General features: G+C 43.3%; 1 protein-coding gene across 1 annotated transcript in view; it reads left to right on the forward strand.

The window, feature by feature from the left end:
• The window catches only part of FBXW8 (F-box and WD repeat domain containing 8), a 114,131-nt gene that overhangs the window by 71,957 nt on the left and 23,438 nt on the right, over positions 1-18,736 (forward strand). The window lies entirely within an intron of this gene.

The raw sequence follows: 18,736 nt of genomic DNA on the forward strand, positions 1-18,736 counted from the left end.
ACTTTTGTTTACTTGGAAAATGTCTTTACACCATATGATGATCACATTAGCATTTTATAGACACCACAGCTGTCTGAGCATCAGTCATAATGGTTCAGACTCATCCGTTCACATATCTACTAGCCAGCCTGTCATGTATTTATCACAGAGAGTTACAGAGCACCAGTTGTGTCCTGGCACCGGAGCATTAAAACAACATTGTGCACAGATTTCAGCAGACGGGTATTTGTCAAGTAACTTAGCTCTGTTAGTAAACATACTTAGTTTTCTAAGGAAATGAAACCAAGTAACTTAGCGAAGTTCATCCATTTAATCTTAAGAAAAGGCTTGTGAATACAGCTGGTTCAGTCATTTCCAGCTCTGGCAGGAAGGCTCAGAGAAGGTGTTAGTGCTCTAACATAAGGGGCCACGCTTGGGTTTGCCAGCATGTTCTTTCTTTGGCCACGTAAAGTTGTAGGAAAAAAAAAGGCTATTATCTATTTGCACTCTTTCTTAAAAGAGCAGATCTTTAAACATCTTTAAAAAAAAAAAAGTATTTTTTGACTAGGTAATGCATTCACCTGATTCAGAAATCAAAAGACATGAAAGGAAGGGTGTGCAGTGGGATGACTCCTTCCCACTCTTTTCAACCTGCCACCCAGTTTCTCTTCCTGGAGCAGCTAAATCAGTGTTGCCAGTGTCTTGCACATCCTTCCAGAGATTTTTTATGCATATGTAAGCAAATTGTCCATACATGCCCTCAATCCCCTCTTTCTAAAAAATATAAATAGTAAAATACTCTATTTTTGTCCTGCCTCTTGCTTTTTTGTGCAACAGAATCTCTTAGAGATGATTTCATCATTTCTTATAACATAATAAAGAACTTCCTGGTAGGTTTTTTTTATTTTTTGCAATTTTATGATATTGCACCTTGTAGTTGTACCTTAAGTAATTCTGCGACCCTACCCCCATTGATGGATGTTAGCTTGCTCCCAGTCTTTTGCTATTGTGACCAACACTTGGTTCACATGAATGTATTTGTAGGATTAGTTCCTCAAAGTAAAGACTTGCTGGGTCAGAGGGTGCTGTGCCTTCATGATTTTGATAGCTGTTGCCCTCTATAGTAGGTGTTCCTTGGAAAGTGGAGGATGGCAGTGCATCCCATTCTCCTAGCAGTTCCTTAACATCTTTCCTCTCACAGGCTTTACAGAAGGGTCACAACAAAATGAGGCCAGCAGGAATAAACAGAGCTCTGTCTGGTCCTGCCTTCGTTTAAGTTATTTTGTAGCTCTCTGCTTTGAGGATGAATGACCTCATCTAGAATCACATGCTTTACCTAGAATCAGTGCAGTGGGACTGACAGCCTTATCAGACCACCATTAGGGTGGACAGAGCTACAGCACACACTGATATGTGCCCCTTCTCGGCGTGTTTGCTACCATTTGAGGGAGAACCCATGGTTCTTTAAAGACAGGCTCATCTGCCTCTTTTTTGTAAAATGAGGAGGGTTGGACATGTGACTTTTGGTCTCCTGTCCAGCACCCACGTTCCTTGATTCTTTTTTTTTTAAATTAATTTATTTATTGGCTGCATTGGGTCTTCGTTGCTGTGTGCAGGCTTTCTCTAGTTGGGGTGAGCGGGGGCTACTCCTTGTTGTGGTGCACGGGCTTCTCATTGTCGTGGCTTCTCTTGCTGCGGAGCGTGGGCTCTAGGCGCGTAGGCTTCAGTAGTTGTGGCACGTGGGCTCAGTAGTTGTGGCTTGCGGGCTCTAGAGCTCAGGCTCAGTAGCTGTGGCGCATGGGCTTAGTTGCTCCGTGGCATGTGGGATCTTCCTCAGGCCAGGGCTCGAACCGGTGTCCCTTGCATTGGCAGGCAGATTCTTAACCACTGCGCCACCAGGGAAGCCCCCTTGATTCTTTAAGCAGTTAGGTGGTTTAAACTTTTTCCTTTACCTGTGGAGTCGTGTTGAGCTGGTCTGTCCTTGGAGGCTATTTGGGAGCTGAGGGTTTCTGAAATGGATTGAGGAACCCATTGCTCTCCTGTTACTTCTCTAACGGGATCTCCTAAGGGCCATGCTTATTGCTGGCAGGAATGATTGGGCAGGAAATTGTTTGGTACTTTTTCATCAATTCCTGTGTCTTTCTGGGCAAGGGGTATGTGGTGAGAAGGGCTGCTTGAATGTCTTTTACTTTTAGATGAAAATGGACTCTGAAGTGTTGACGTTGCATTCTTGGGTTCTCACACTTCAGTGGCATAAATGATCTTAAAGGTAGTCGTTGCTAAGTGGCACATGATTGTAAAAGAAAACAAATGGAATAGCAGTTACTCTGGCCTCATCTCTTCATCATGTTGCAGGGCAAAGATCAGTGTCAGCTCTCTTAATGTGGCCCTTTGTGCCCAAATAGCCCTTTAAAATTTGTTTTTAGTCTCATACTTCCTGAATCTCAAAAATACTTCCACCCATGAAAATGTTTTTATGATGCTAATCATCTTTATTAATTCTTTTGCTGCCTGAATTAAATTTTGCTCTCAGAGGTGGAGGGTTAGGAGATAGAATTGCCTCATTTAAGAGCATTATGTTGACGATGAGTCTCATGCCTCATAAAGGAAGAGAGAGACCCACTTACAGCTCTCAGCATCATTCTGTGTATTTGGACATATTTCCTAATTTAGTTCTGAAGTGCTTGGCATTCGGTGGCAGATTGTATTTAGCAGCACGCGGCACGCATCCTAATCAGGGTGACGTGAGTGAAGTAATCCAGGAGGCTGGGGTGTGTTTGACAAGGACACTGGCTTGGCGCTGCTGCCTCAGCTTACATCACGCTGGAAAATAATTGCTAACGTCTCTTAGGATAATCATTCCCTGTACGCGGACGTGAAAAGACTCTGGATTGGTTATTGCACTCGTCACAAGTTGAAATACCTGTCTGGAAGAGCCTTTGGGATCAAAGGCTCATGGATTCTGGCACCATTCTCCATACCTACACCAGAATATGAAATCCATCTTTCCTTTTGTTCAAGGTTCCATTCCAGAGGAGAACTAAAAACTGTATTTTACAAGCAGGATGAATAATTTGAAATTGAAAGTTCACAAAGTAAATAAGTATCTCATTTCCTCTTCACTTTCACCTTAAACCTTTAACATTTTTCATATTTATTTACTTTCTGCTTGGAAAAGTTTAAGAAAATAGCTCTTGGAGACCAGTTTTCTGGGTTGTTGAGTGATGTTGACTACCAAAGGGTCCACTTTTGTTGCTAACGTTGCTGTCATTGTGAGCGACTGCTTACTGAACACACACTATTTGCTGGATATCTGACCGTGCTGCAAACAGGGATGTCTCAAACGTGACATCCACGTCGGGGCTTACCTCCTCGTGGGCTTTAACAGCAACTTAGTGATACAGAGGTGGTTTTCTCCATGTTGAGATGGACATGAGGTCGTAGGGAGACCTTCACGGTTAATTTGCTGAATTCCAAAGTACTGAAAAGTTATACAGGTAAATACGTAGATGAGGATTGAATATTCATATGCATTTTGTACATGTTTTAATATTAAAATGTATCAGTGGTGGGGCTTCCCTGGTGGCGCAGTGGTTGAGAGTCCGCCTGCCGATGCAGGGGACACGGGTTCGTGCCCCGGTCCGGGAAGATCCCACATGCCGCGGAGAGGCTGGGCCCGTGAGCCATAGCCGCTGAGCCTGCGCGTCCGAAGCCTGTGCTCCGCAGCGGGAGAGGCCACAACAGTGGGAGGCCCGCGTACCACCAAAAAAAAAAAAAAAAAAAAAAAAAAGTATCAGTGGTAAGAGATTGGTTCAAGGTGGCAGAGTAGAAGGACGTGTGCTCACTCCCTCTTGGGAGAGCACCGGAATCACAACTAACTGCTGTAGAGTCATCGACAGGAAGACACTGGAACTCACCAAAAAGATACCCCACATCCAAAGACAAAGGAGAAGCCGCAATGAGATGGTAGGAGGGGCTCAATCACAATAAAATCAAGTCCCATAACCGCTGGGTGGGTGACTCACAAACTGGAGAACATTTATACCACAGAAGTCCACCCACTGGAGTGAAGGTTCTGAGGCCCACGTCAGGCTTCCCAACCTGGGGGTCCGGCAACGGGAGGAGGAATTCCCAGAGAATCAGACTGTGAAGGCTAGCGGGATTTGATTGCAGGACTTCGACATGACTGGGGGAAACAGAGACTGCACTCTTGGAGGGCACACACAAAGTAGTGTGTGTGTCAGGACCCAGGGGGAAGGAGCAGTGACCCCCGTAGGAGATTGAACCAGACCCACCTGCTGGTATTGGAGGGTCTCCTGCAGAGTTGGGGGGCGGCTGTGGCTCACCACGGGGACAAGGACACTGGCAGCAGAAGTTCTGGGAAGTACTCCTTGCCGTGAGCCCTCCTGCAGTCTGCCATTAACCCCACCAAAGAGCCTGTAGGCTCCATTGCTGGGTCCTCTCAGGCCAAACAACAAGCAGGGAGGGAACTCAGCCCCACCCATCCGCAAACAATCAGATTAAAGTTTTACTGAGCTCTTCCCACCAGAGCAACACCCAGCTCTACCCACCACCACTCTCTCCCATCAGGAAGCTGGCAGAAGCCTCTTAGATAGCCTCATCCACCAGAGGGCAGACAGCAGAAGCAAGAAGAACTACAATCCTGCAGCCTGTGGAATGAAAACTGCATTCACAGAAAGATAGACAAGATGAAAAGGTAGAAGGCTATGTACCAGATGAAGGGACAAGATAAAACCCCAGAAAAACAACTAAATAAAGTGGAGACAGGCAACCTTCCAGAAAAAGAAGTGAAAATAATGATAGTGAAGATGATCCAGGACCTCAGAAAAAGAATGGAGGCAAAGATCAAGAAGATGCAAGAAATGTTTAACAAAGACCTAGAAGAATTAAAGAACAAACAAACAGAGATGAACAATACAATAATTGAAATGAAAAATACACTGGAAGGAATCAGTAGCAGAATATCTGAGGCAGAAGAACGGATAAGTGACCTGGAAGATAGAATGGTGAAATTCACTGCCGTGAAACAGAATAAAGAGAAAAGAATGAAAAGACAGCCTAAGAGACCTCTGAGACAAAATTAAATACACCAACGTTCACATTATAGGGGTTCCGGAAGGAGAAGAGAGAGAGAAAGGACTCGAGAAAGTATTTGAAGAGATTACAGTCGAAAACTTCCCTAACGTGAGAAAGGAAATAGCCACCCAAGTCCAGGAAGCAAAACCCAAGGAGAAACACGCCAAGACACATAGTAATCAAATTGACAAAAAGCCAAAGAAAAATTATTAAAAGCAACAAGGGAAAAATGACAAGTAACATACAAGGGAACTCCCATAAGGTTAACAGCTGATTTCTCAGCAGAAACTCTACAAGCCAGAAGGGAGTGGCATGACATATTTAAAGTGATGAAAGGGAAGAACCTACAACCAAGATTACTCTACCCGGCAAGGATTTCATTCAGATTCGAGGGAGAAATCGAAAGCTTTACAGATAAGCAAAAGCTAAGAGAATTCAGCACCACCAAACCAGCTCTACAGCAAATGCTAAAGGAACTTCTCTAAGTGGGAAACACAGGAGAAGAAAAAGACCTACAAAAACAAACCCAAAACAATTAAGAAAATGGTCATAGGAACATACATATCGATAATTACCTTAAACGTGAATGGATTAAATTCTCCAACCAAAAGACACAGGCTTGCTGAATGGATACAAAACCAAGACCCATATATATGCTGTCTACAAGAGACCCACTTCAGACCTAGGGACACATACAGACTTAAAGTGAGGGGATGGGAAAACATAGTCCATGCAAATGGAAATCAAAAGAAAGCTGGAGTAGCAATGCTCATATCACATAAAATAGACTTTAAAATAAAGAATGAGACAAGGAAGGACACTACATAATGATCAAGGGATCAATCCAAGAAGATATAACAATTATAAATATATATGCACCCAACATAGGTGCACCTCAATGCATAAGGCAACTGCTAACAGCTATAAAAGAGGAAATTGACAGTAACACAATAATAGTGGGGGACTTTAACACCTCACTTTTACACCAATGGACAGATCATCCAGACAGAAAATTAATAAGGAAACACAAGCTTTAAATGACACAATAGACCAGATAGATTTAATTGGTATTTATAGGACATTCCATCCGAAAACAGCAGATTACACTTTCTTCTCAAGTGCACACGGAACATTCTCCAGGATAGGTCACATCTTGGGTCACAAATCAAGCCTTGGTAAATTTAGGAAAATTGAAATCATATCAAGCATCTTTTCTGACTACAATGCTATGAGATTAAAAATCAATTACAGGGGGAAAAAATGTAGAAAACACAAACACATGGAGGCTAAACAATATGTTACTAAATAACCAAGAGGTCACTGAAGAAATCAAAGAGGAAATCAAAAGATACTGAGAGGCAAATGACAACAAAAACACAACGATCCAAAACCTATGGGATGCAGCAAAAGCAGTTCTAAGAGGGAAGTTTATAGCAATACAACCTCACGAAAGAAGAATAATGTCAAACAATCTCCACTCACACCTAAAGGAACTGGAGAAAGAAAAACAAACAAAACCCAAAGTGAGTAGGAGGAAAGAAATCATAAAGATCAGAGCAGAAATAAATGAAATAGAAACAAAGAAAACAATAGCAAAGATCAATAAAACTAAAAGCTGGTTCTTTGAGAAGATAAACAAAATTGATAAAACATTAGCCAGACTCATCAAGAAAAAGAGGGAGAGGACTCAAATCAATAAAATTAGAAATGAAAGTTACAACAGACACCGCAGAAATACAAATCATCCTAAGAGACTACTACAAGCAAGTCTATGCCAATAAAATGGACAACCTGGAAGAAATGGACAAATTCTTAGAAAGGTATAACCTTCCAAGACTAAACTAGGAAGAAACAGAAAATATGAACAGACCAATCACAAGTAATGAAATTGAAACTGTGATTAAAAATCTTCCAGCAAACAAAAGTCCAGGACCAGATGGCTTCACAGGTGAATTCTATCAAACATTTAGAGAAGAACTAACACCCGTCCTTCTCAAACTCTCTCAAAAAATTGCAGAGGAAGGAACACTCCCAAACTCATTCTATGAGGCCACCATCACCCTGATACCAAAACCAGAGATACTACAAAAAGAGAAAATTACAGACCAATACCACCGATGAATATAGATGCAAAAATCCTCAACAAAATCCTAGCAAACAGAATCCAACAACACATTAAAAGGATCATACACCATGATCAAGTGGGATTTATCCCAGGGATGCAAGGATTCTTCAACATACGCAAATCAGTGTGATACACCACATTAACAGATTGAAGAAGAAAAACCATATGATCATCTCAATAGATGCAGAAAAGCTTTTGACAAAATTCAACACTCATTCATGATAAAAACTCTCCAGAAAGTGGGCGTAGAGGGAACCTACCTCAACATAATAAAGGCCATAAACGACAAACCCACAGCAAACATCCTTCTCAATGGTGAAAAACTGAAATCATTTCCTCTAAGATCAGAAATAGGACAAGGATGTGCACTCTGGCCACTATTATTCAACATAGTTTTGGAAGTCCTAGCCATGGCAATCAGAGAAGAAAAAGAAATAAGAGGAATACAAATTGGAAAAGAAGAAGTAAAACTGTCACTGTTTGCAGATGACATGATACTATACATAGAGAAGCCTAAAGATGCCACCAGAGAACTACGAGAGCTAATCAATGAATTTGGTAAAGAAGTAGGATACAAAATTAATCCACAGAAATCTCTTGCATTCCTATATACTAACATGAAAGATCAGAAAGAGAAATTAAGGAAACAATCCCATTCGCCATTGCAACAAAAAGAATAAAATACCTAGGAATAAACCCACCTAAGGAGGTAAAAGACCTGTACTCAGAAAACTATAAGACACTGATGAAAGAAATCAAAGATGACACAAACAGATGGAGAGATGTACCATGTTCTTGGATTGGAACAATCAATATTGTGAAAATGACTATACTACCCAAAGCAATCTACAGATTCAATGCAATCCCTATCAAATTACCAATAGCAGTTTTTACAGAACTAGAACAAAAAAAATCTTAAAATTTGTGTGGAGACACAAAAGACCCCAAATAGCCAAAGCAGTCTTGAGGGAAGAAAATGGAGCTGGAGGAATCAGACTCCCTGACTTTAGACTGTACTACAAAGCTACAGTAATGAAGACAATATGGTCCTGGCACAAAAACAGAAATATAGATCAGTGGAACAGGGTAGAAAGCCCAGAGATAAACCCACACACCTATAGTCAACTAATCTATGACACAAAGGAGGCAAGGATATACAATGGAGAAAAGACAGTGTCTTCAATAAGTGGTGCTGGGAAAACTGGACAGCTACGTGTAAAAGAATGAAATTAGAACACTCCCTAACACCATACACAAAAATAAACTCAGAATGGATTAAAGACCTAAGTGTAAGGCCAGACACTGTCAAACTCTTAGAGGAAAACATAGGCAGAACACTGTATGACATAAATCACAGCAAGATCCTTTTTGACCCACCTGCTAGAGAAATGGAAATAAAAACAAAAATAAACAAATGGGACCTAATGAAACTTAAAAGCTTTTGCACAGCAAAGGAAACTATAAACAAGATGAAAAGAGAACCCTCAGAATGGGAGAAAATGTTTGCAAACGAATCAATGGACAAAGGACTAATCTCCAAAATATACAAACAGCTCATGAAGCTCAATATTAAAAAAAGAAACAACCCAATGAAAAAATGGGCAGAAGACCTAAATAGACATTTCTCCAAAGAAGACATACAGATGGCCAAGAGGCACATTGAAAACTGCTCAACATCGCTAACTATTAGAGAAATGTAAATCAAAACTGCAATGAGGTATCACCTCACACTGGTTAGAATGGGCATCTTCAGAAAATCTACAAACAAATGCTGGAGAGGGTGTGGAGAAAAGGGAACCCTCTTTCACTGTTAGTCGGAATGTAAATCGATAATAGCCACTATGGAGAACAGTCTGGAGGTTCCTTAAAAAAGTAAAAATAGAAGATACCATATGACCCAGCAGTCCCACTACTGGGCATATACCCAGAGAAAACCATAATTCAAAAAGACACATGCACCCCAATGTTCACTGCAGCAGTGTTTACAATAGCTGGGTCATGGAAGCAACCTATATGACCATTGACAGACAAATAGATAAAGAAGATGTGGTACATATATACAATGGAATATTACTCAGCCATTAAAAGGAACGAAATTGGATCATTTGTAGAGACATGGATGGACCTAGAGACTGCCATACAGACTGAAGTAAGTCAGAGAGAGAAACACACATGTCATATATTAATGCGTATATGTGGAATCTGGAAAAATGGTACAGATGAACCGGTTTGCAGGGCAGAAATAGAGACACAGATGTAGAGAACAAACGTACGGACACCAAAGGGGAAAGTGGAGGGGTGGCAGTGGTGGGATGATTTGGGAGGTTGGGATTGACATGTATACACTGACGTGTATAAAATGGATGACTAATAAGAACCTGCTGTATAAAAAAAAAAAATAGAATGTATCAATAATTGATATAATTGTTAGTGTATTGTTGATAATGAATAGTTTTCACATGTTGTGAAAACCCTGAAATGCCTCCACAGAGCCCCAAGGGCTTCTCAAGACAATGTCTCTGACTTAGAGACCTTTGAGGACCCGACCACCTCTGATATTCTCTACAACCATGATGGGTGATTCTGCAAAAACTATTTCTTCGAATGCTGCCACTTCTTGTAGAAGTTAAGAGTGCTTCAGGATCTCCAGCGATCCTGAGCTACTCCTGGGACGGAGTGATGGAAGTTATAGAAAGTGAATATAGGGAAAAGTATTTTCAGCTAAGTCGGGTAGTGGTATAACCATTGGGGACTTGGAGTCAGATAAGCCCTAGGCAAGCTGCTTACGTGCCTCAGGCTTCCCGTTTGGAAATGGGAGAATACCTGGGGAAAGGAGGTAATGTGCTTATGGCTGGTGCTCAAGACTTGTTAGGCGCCTCCTTCACCTCCCCATCCCCACCAGCTTTGGGGTCAGGTCAGAGTTCATCAGGAAATCCTGGGCAAGGGAGCAGCCCAGGCAGAGGCACCAGGCCTGGAGGAGGGTTTCTGGGGGGCCAGGAAGTATTGCTGGGGTGGTCCAGGCGGGCTGGAGCACAGGTGCCGTGGGCTGGTGTGGGAGCTGTGCTAAAGCCATACCTGCTAGGAGTCATTTTCCTGAGAGTTGTTTTACAAGAATACATTTAGAATAGGAAGGGCTGGGGGAATTCAACTTTTTGCAGGATGAATGCAGTTAAATTAATGTGAATGCTGAGTCACTTCGTGTATGGTCACTTTGAGATGTGGAGCCTCATTGGAGAGGGCCGGCACTGTGTCTTAAGTATCTTTTGTCTTCGCTCACACTGGTGTAGTTTTTGTATATCATGACACGTGTATCGTTTTCTAATTTCTAAAAACATTGATCAGAATTCTAGAAGCACTGAGCAAGTTTTTACAAGACCATTACATTGACATATATGATGATCATTTCCTTTTTGCTCATGTGCCTTTTAAAAAAAATTTAATTAATTTATTTTTGGCTGCATTGGGTCTTCGTTGCTGCACGCGGGCTTTCTCTAGTTGCGGCAAGCAGGGGCTACTCTTTGTTGCAGTGTGCAGGCTTCTCGTTGCGGTGGCTTCTCGTTGCGGAGCACGGGCTGTAGGTGCGTGGGCTTCAGTAGTTGTGGCACGACGGCTCAGTAGTTGTGGCTCGTGGGCTGCAGAGCGCAGGCTCAGTAGCTGTGGCGCCTGGGCTTAGTTGCTCCGTGGCATGTGGGATCTTCCCGGACCACTGCTTGAACCCGTATTCCCTGAGTTGGCAGGTGGATTCTTAACCACCATGCCACCAGGGAAGCCCTCATTTGTCTTTTGAATTAAGCTTAGAATTTTATATAGGGCCTACTTTTTCTAATGGCTTTCCTGATTACTTATGTGGGATTTCCATCCAGGTTTACCGTTCCATACCCATGGGAGAGTGTGAACTTGGAGTTGATCTTGGCGTTTATTTCACTCTTTGAATAGGTGGCTTTGGCTTCTTTGTGCCAGATGAGCAGCAACTAGTTTGTTAGGGTTAAAAATCAGCTCGTTTTTCAGTTAATGAAGATCACTGGGGCCTATTGGAAATGCTTACCTTTGCTCTATAATCAGTAACAGTAACACTGTAGAATAGGCTGCAGGCTTTCCATGTGTATATATCCAGACAGTTGAGACAGATGGTGTTGGTTTGATAGAGGGTAGGAGAAGAGGGCACACAGAAAATGGCCTGAGTGAGTTTGAATTTCACAATATTTAAGACATTTTATTGTTTTCAAGTACACGTAGCAGCTTAAACTAACAAAAATATTACAAAGTAGAGGGCTTTTGCTTTTTATTCAATATGTAGATGAATATGATTTTTTAATTTACCCGGCACTTCAGTCTATAAGGCACTGTGTTAGAGAGTGGGTTTATAATTAACTTATCAGTTACTGAGTTGCAGATGAGTTCTTCTAATGGACGCAAAGTTAACTCTCTTAAGCATCCTCTCAGTGTGTTATTAATTTACAGGGTAAATCCAGTTTTGTAGATAGTCAAAGGAAAACCCCAGCTCAGTCCACATTTGAACAATCACATTCCAGATTAAGGGACTCGGGAGGTTTTCAGTGGGTCACAGTGAGGCCAGGAATCGTCTGAATGTGCCACGTAGGGGAAGCAGTTCTGCCGTGACCTGGGTTCTGACCGTCTCCTGCTGCAGGTGGTCCATTGATATGGGACTGACCAACTGGACCAGGACCAGATTCAATACCCACATTTCTTTGGATCTTTCTAGGTTAGGACCTCTGGCCCAGGCTCTGCCTGTTCCCCTGGGTGGCCTCTCTGGACTGCGGAGTTTCCTTAGGGTGTGAACTCCTATCTCATGTTCCACAATAAGTTTTAAAGCATATGTTGAAAATGACATGAGAATACTTCTTCCCCAGCACCCCCCTCCTTCACCTGCCCCTGCCCTTTCCCCACCTTTGGTCTCTTGTACCACCTGTCAGTGTCCCTCCTCATGGTCCCTTTCAGATTTTGTCGGAGGAGCAGTGGCTGCGTGCCAAGGACTGTGGGTGACTCGCTGGTGCGCACCTTCTGCCTGGCCTTCCAGACCCTGGAGAGTCAGCCTGCCACTCTCCACCCTGCACCTGCAAAAGGAGCCTGTGCAGTCCAGAATATGCCATGTTTATCCCGGACTAGCAACAGTATTCCCTCTTCCCCTCCTGTCGCTCCGTGTCCTTTCAGGAAAGGTCCATCCAGGGTCCCACTTATCAGAAGAAGCCTTCTCAACTGTTGTGGCTCTCAGTGAACACCTCCCTTCCCTTACACTTACAGTACACAGGGTCTGCATCTCACCTTGCCTTACTGTTACTGCCCAGCGCTATTCTTAAGCAGATTGCCATCAGCTGGGAGGCAGGAAGTGAGCATTTAGAGCTGAGTACCACTGCTTTAATGTTTCTGATTCTTTTTTGGCTTGGGAGGCAGTCAGTGTCGGTGTAGTGTGGGGGTTCTCAAACGCCAGGGAGTATCAGAAAAATACAGATCTTGGGCCTCCACCCCAAAGGCTTCTGATTCACCGAGTCTGGGTTGGGGCCTGAGGGTCTGTTGTGCCCAGTGCTGCCGATGCTGCTGGTCCAGAGCCGCACTTTGAGCACCCCGGGGTAGTTGGAGGCCCCCCCACCCAGCTTTGAATTCCGGTTCCAAACCTTCAGTTCTGTGTAAGTGGTTTGGCCTCTCTACACCTCTGCTTCCTCATATATAAAGTGAGTGAAGTCATGATAGCCACTGTATGGCATGGCGGGGATCAGGTGAGAGGACGCGTAGTCGCAGTGTTTTGCACATAAGAGGACACTGTAAGTCTTAGGCATTACTACCCATTTTTGCCAGGACTCAGGAAAAGGCTTGTCATATGGTGGCAAACGCTGACCTAGAAATGAGATTAGCTGGGCTCTGCCTAGTGCATCCTCAGCTGCTGTTGTTACCTGTGTAATTTGGAGTAAGTTATTTAAATTATTTTAAGCCTCAGTTTCTTTATGCATAAAATGTGTACGGTAGTGTTTGTCTTCCTTTGCTGGTTGTGAGAATCAGATGGAATGATATTCTGAAAGGATTTGTGTGAAAGGAATATCATGATGATAATTAACAGCTGCTATTTACAGTGTACTTCGTGTGCAAGACGCTGCTGATCACGTTTGTGCCGGCACTGTCGTGTACCACGTAGTACCATATAGTGAAAGGTTGTTATGCCCTTAAGCGTGTGAAGGGGACTGGGGTGGACTGTGTGCCCTACACCAAAGGCGCCAGTAGTTCACTGCAATTTTTCATGCTCCTGCATCAGCTGTCATTTGTCTCAGTGATCTGATTGTAGCCACATTCTGCCTGTCTACCCACTTCTAAGCCTTTGTCCAGTCTAACTTGGGGCCAAATGAGAAGTTGCCAGGCCGGTTGCAAACTGACGCGCAAGCACCGTAATATCCTGAATTGCGTATACAGTGTGAAGTCTACAGGCTCACGAGTGTTGTTACACGACCAGCTCTCACTTGCAATCTTCCCATGTAAAAAAATCATGTCCAGGTTGTCTTTAACTCTGAAGAATTCATTTCGTAGTTTGCAGCCTCAGTTTTCCTCCCTACATAACACAGATTTAATGATAACTTTCTTTCTCGTGGGGACTTTGGTTAGTTACATGTAGTTAATATTTGTGAAGTGCTCAAAACTGTCTGTGCTCTTTATTATGATGAGGCCTGCTGGGAACCTGAAAGGAGTATGTGAGGATTTTCAGCTTTGAGTTACATATTTGCATAATAATTATAATCTCTTCATTGTGCTAAATGCTCTGACAGTGAGCGGTTCCTATTCATTTTATGTACCCCATCAACCCGTTCTTTGTTAGTCGTACCTCTTGTCCTTCTTCTAGCACTAGGACAGAGACTGTCTAAAGAGATCCCTGAAGCAAAGCAGAGAACCATATTCTGGTCACTACCTTCCTTCATTATTTCCAGCACCTATGGGTGTAGGGGGAGAGAGAGATTGGGTCATATTGGCCTGCATTTTCACCCAAGTGCACTCCTGCTCTCTGGGTTCTTTTCAGGCTTAGGTCACAATAGGTGTTGGTTTGGCCTGCTCTGGTCCTTTGTAGACATCTGCCCACATCACAAAGCCCCATGTTTGGCACAGTCTGCGGTGATTGGCAGTGCCTTCCCGGGCAGAGTCCAGTCCTGGAACAGCAGGGGTTGCAGGTGCATTGGCACGTGGTAGTGGGGAGTGCACACGGGCCTGCCTACCCGGTGCCTGGCGAGGCTCAGCAACACCGTCCCATCCCTGAAATATCCTGTCCTCGTGGGCTTGTCACTCTCATTAAAACTTAAACATGAAAGCAGTTCAGGCTGCTTCTCCCTTTGTGCCGCGTTTGAGGGTGGACTGTGCCAGAAGCATGTCATGGAGACTGTTGAGGGGCTGCTGTGTTTCAGGGAGCTGTGCTCATGTCAGGGGTCCATTTCTTCGGCTCTGCATCTTGCTGTTTGCTGCTGCTAAAAGCACCTGAGAGGCAAGTTTTTGTTTGCCAGCAGAGTCACCTTTGGGATGGTGGTGAAAGTCATTTTCCACATGTTCACAGATACGCCGCGTTACCAAGCCTCTTGCACTGACTTATCTCTGGCAAGGACTTACAAAATAGTCTCTCTGGCTGATTGTCAAAAATTACATCATATCAGAGTAAACTGCTTTTAAATCAGACATCCATTATTCATGTATATTAACTGCTTTTTTATTTTTTTATTGGCTGTTTTTTGTATGATTTACTCTTTTCTCACTAGCTCGCCTTCCCTCCCCAACTGTCTTTCTCATCGTTTTTTACAATCTTAGCTCATCTGTGAATTTATAGAGACTGTTCACTTAGCTTTGTATGTGAACATCAATATGCAGACCCTGCATTTTTTGTAGTAAAATTTTTGAGCAGATTTTTTGAGGGTCATATTTATGTTGGGTCAGAAGAGCAGCTTGGGTCATTTACATGAGTAAATTCTACCCCAAAGACTGAGAGGTCTTTTTTGTCTTTTTTTTTTTTTTAAGTTGAGCATTACTAGTCTTGTACTTTAAGTTCTGTATGGAATAAAACTGTACCTCCCACTTACGAACCAGCTAAATACGCTGCTGTTGGTGGAAAGCAAATTGACTTAATGTGTTCATCTGTGGGGGGGGCATATCTTTAATGTAAGGCTGGTGTGTCGTTCACCTGTAATCGACACAGGCAGAGGTGTGCAGCACTTATTCATTCTTTCAGCAAATAGATGCTGAGTCCTTCCTTTGTGCCAAACACGGTACAGGTATCCAAGAAAGTATCTGTTCACTCCAAACCATGATGCTGGAGTCCCCCGTGCACCTGGCATCTTTGTCCTCCTGGTACTTTGACCTGATGCATGGCACTTGACTGTTTGGAATAATAATGACTAGATAGAGTTTATTCTATTTATTTAACCCCATATCAGCATTGTTGTTGTGTGTAGTCAACATTTGCGTATATTCGTGCACATCTACCTGAATCTTCTCTCGCTGTTCTTGCCAGCATTTCAGACCTTTTATTCTGGAATGATTTTATATCTTCCAAAAGTGTATTGTGTAGTGAGGGTCTCTTGGCCACAAGTGCTCTCTGCTCTCGGTATTTTTATCCCAGAACATCTTTATTTCATACTCATTCTTGAAAGGTGGTTTTACTAGTCCTTTATCATTCCAGGATGACAGGTGTTTTCTCTCAGACCTTTGAAGAGGTGATTGGTTTGACTTCCACTGTTATTACTGAGAAGTTGTTTAACTGTCACTCCCATTTAGGACTTTTTCTCTTCTTTTGGCTGGTTTTTCCTTGTCTTTAATTTTCTGTGGTTTCACTCTGCTGTCTCTAGGTGTGGATTTAGTTTTATTTTCCCTGTTTGGGGTTCTCTTGCACTTCTTTCCTTTCAGTTGCAGAAAGTCTCAGCCATTGCCTTGTTGAAATTTCCCCTCATTCTCTCTATTCTTTCTATCTAGAACTCAGGTTAGATGTGTGTTAGACCAACTTGTTCTCCCTTCTGTGCTCTTCCTCACTCACTCATCTTTTCCATCTCCATCTCTCTGTGTTGCGTCCTGAATAATTTCTTCATCTTTGTCTTCCAGTTCACAGATTCTCTCTTGGACTCCGTTTAACTCATCCATTGATTTTTTTTTTTTCCTTTGGTTGCACTGGGTCTTATTTGCAGCACATGGGCTCCTTAGTTGCGGCATGCACGTGGGAGCTAGTTCCCTGACCAGGGATCAAACCAGGGCCCCCTGCATTGTGAGTGCAGAGTCTTATCCACTGCACCACCAGGGAAGTCCCCTGATTTTTTTTTTTAGTTTCTAGAAATTCTATTTGTTTTGTTTTTCAAAGCTACTTAATCAGTTTTGCTGCTTTTGACCCCTCACCCTCTTTTATTTCTGTAAACATTTCCAGCATGCATATTTTTCTTCATCTGATAAACATCTGATATCCTTGGAAGCCTGTTTTCTGTCTCTCACTTGTGATGAGCTGTTTCTGTGTTGGGAAAAAACTTTTTTTAATTGTGAGCTCACATTTGGCTGATCTTGATTTGTAGATCTCCTGTGGGGCCTGGGTTGAGAGGATCTTCCTCCTGAGAAGATTCTGCCAGGTACCAGGAAGCATGTCACCAGCATGAAAGTACTTCTATTACTAGACCTGGGGTCTTTTGGCCTTGCAGGTAGTATAACTTCAAACTCCCAACCTGCGTGAAGCTTGCAGGCCGAGGGCAAACATTTTCCATCCTGAGCTGAACCTGAGACAGGCAAGTTGCCACGTAGGCTCTCTTCACCAGTGGATAGATTTTTGTTCCTATCTTGCTTTTTGCTGAGTGTACATAGCTGTCCAAGGGGCCCAGCTTTAGGCAGACTTACCAGTTCTGGTTCCACCTGGCACTGGCTGGAAACCTTGCCTCCTATTTCCCCAGTTTTCCAGGCTCTGACGCTGGCAGACGCCCCCAGAGCAGCTCCTGATGTGAGTACTACTTCCCTTTCAGGTTGTAGTGCTCTCTTCATTTTTGCCTCCTCGGACTTTCTCGGGTTTCGTAGGAGTTAAACAGAATGTTTACAGGAATGTTTACTAGACTGAATCTTCAGTGTTTTAAACAGGATGGTTTCCCAGACATTCTAGACATTCATAGTGTGCTGTGTTGTCAGAGGTGGAACCTTGGGCCTGGATACAGTTTGGGAGTTCTGGAATCTGGAGACTGTGGAGAGAGATCTGTGGAACCTTCTGTTTTGAGTACAAGGAAAGGGGTTCCTTTGTACAAGCCGGCAGCAAGATTAGGCATCCAGAAATGGGGGAATGTGTTAAGCAAAACAAGGACTATCTGAGTACTTACTATGTACCAGACCATGGTAAGCCCTGGGTTTGCCTGATAAATGTGTACCAGTCAGTTAATCTACAAGCACTTACTGAGTACCTGGCACGTGCTGGCCCTTAGTCAGTGCTGCAGGAATGAATGATAGGATTGCTGCCCCAAGGAACTTACAGTCTAAGTCTAGGACAGTGTTTTACAATATGTGGCATGGCGCTTGGTAACAGTGCCTTAGCTGGCTTGCTAAAATCACAGTCTCCTCGGTGACCCTCCTACCCTCCAGTGTTTGAGAACCATGGGTCTGGGGAAAAGTTGGAGGAAGCAAATGTACAGTTCAAGGTGGCCCCCTGGGGACACCAGATGGGGTGCGTAGATGGTGAATACCTTCAGCGCTGACAAGAGGGAATAAACTCTGCTAAGGGCTCAAAGAGAACACACAGTAAGCTTAATTGGGATGGAAGAGGAGAGACCATGAGGATTATTTTCTTTACTCTCTAGAATTTGGCTTCTTATCATGACTTTACCCCCTCAGAAGGGCAAAATATATGTGGTAGTGATGGAGGTGGGTTGTTAGAGATCAGAAAAGAAAGTAGGTAGACTTTGTTATCTCCAGGAATGTCAGTCAGATCTTCCTCCCCATGCCTTTTTTAATCTTTACTTCGCTGCAATCCAGCACAGCGTCTCCTAACCTTTTCTCTCTCTGTCGCTTCCCTTTTTTTTAGATGGTGGCAGACAAATTATCTTTAATTCACAATGCCTTTTAAAAAGCTATAGTCTTGTAAGGAAGCCTGCTGACAACTCCTCACCCCTTTGGAAAGGCAGTGCCTGGGGTCCTGAGGCGGTGAGCCCGCTGCTCAGGTTGACGTTGGTGGTGGTGTAATGCCTTTGGCAGATGGCACATATGAGTGTGAGGAAGACTCACTATTTTGGTAAACTTAAAGAAAACACAAATGGAATTCCTTTTTTCAGTCATTAGCACACAGCCAAAAGTCTGGGACTGCAAGGCTCTGTAATCTCTTCATAGCTATTTCTGTATACAGTGGTTCCTGTTTCATTATGAGGCTAATAGCAATCCCAGATTAGGAAATGTTTGTATTGCTAAGTCCAGTTCTTAATGGGTGAAGGAGGAAGTTGGCCTGCCTTGAGCTCACCCCACTGCAGGGGCAGTAGCCATTTCTTATCCCTTTCCTCATGGTTTGGTTGGAAAGCCAGTCCTAGGCACACCAAATGGTTCGGGTCACAC

Source organism: Orcinus orca, chromosome 15 (assembly GCF_937001465.1).
Source record: "Orcinus orca chromosome 15, mOrcOrc1.1, whole genome shotgun sequence".
Classification (NCBI taxonomy): Eukaryota; Metazoa; Chordata; class Mammalia; order Artiodactyla; family Delphinidae; genus Orcinus; species Orcinus orca.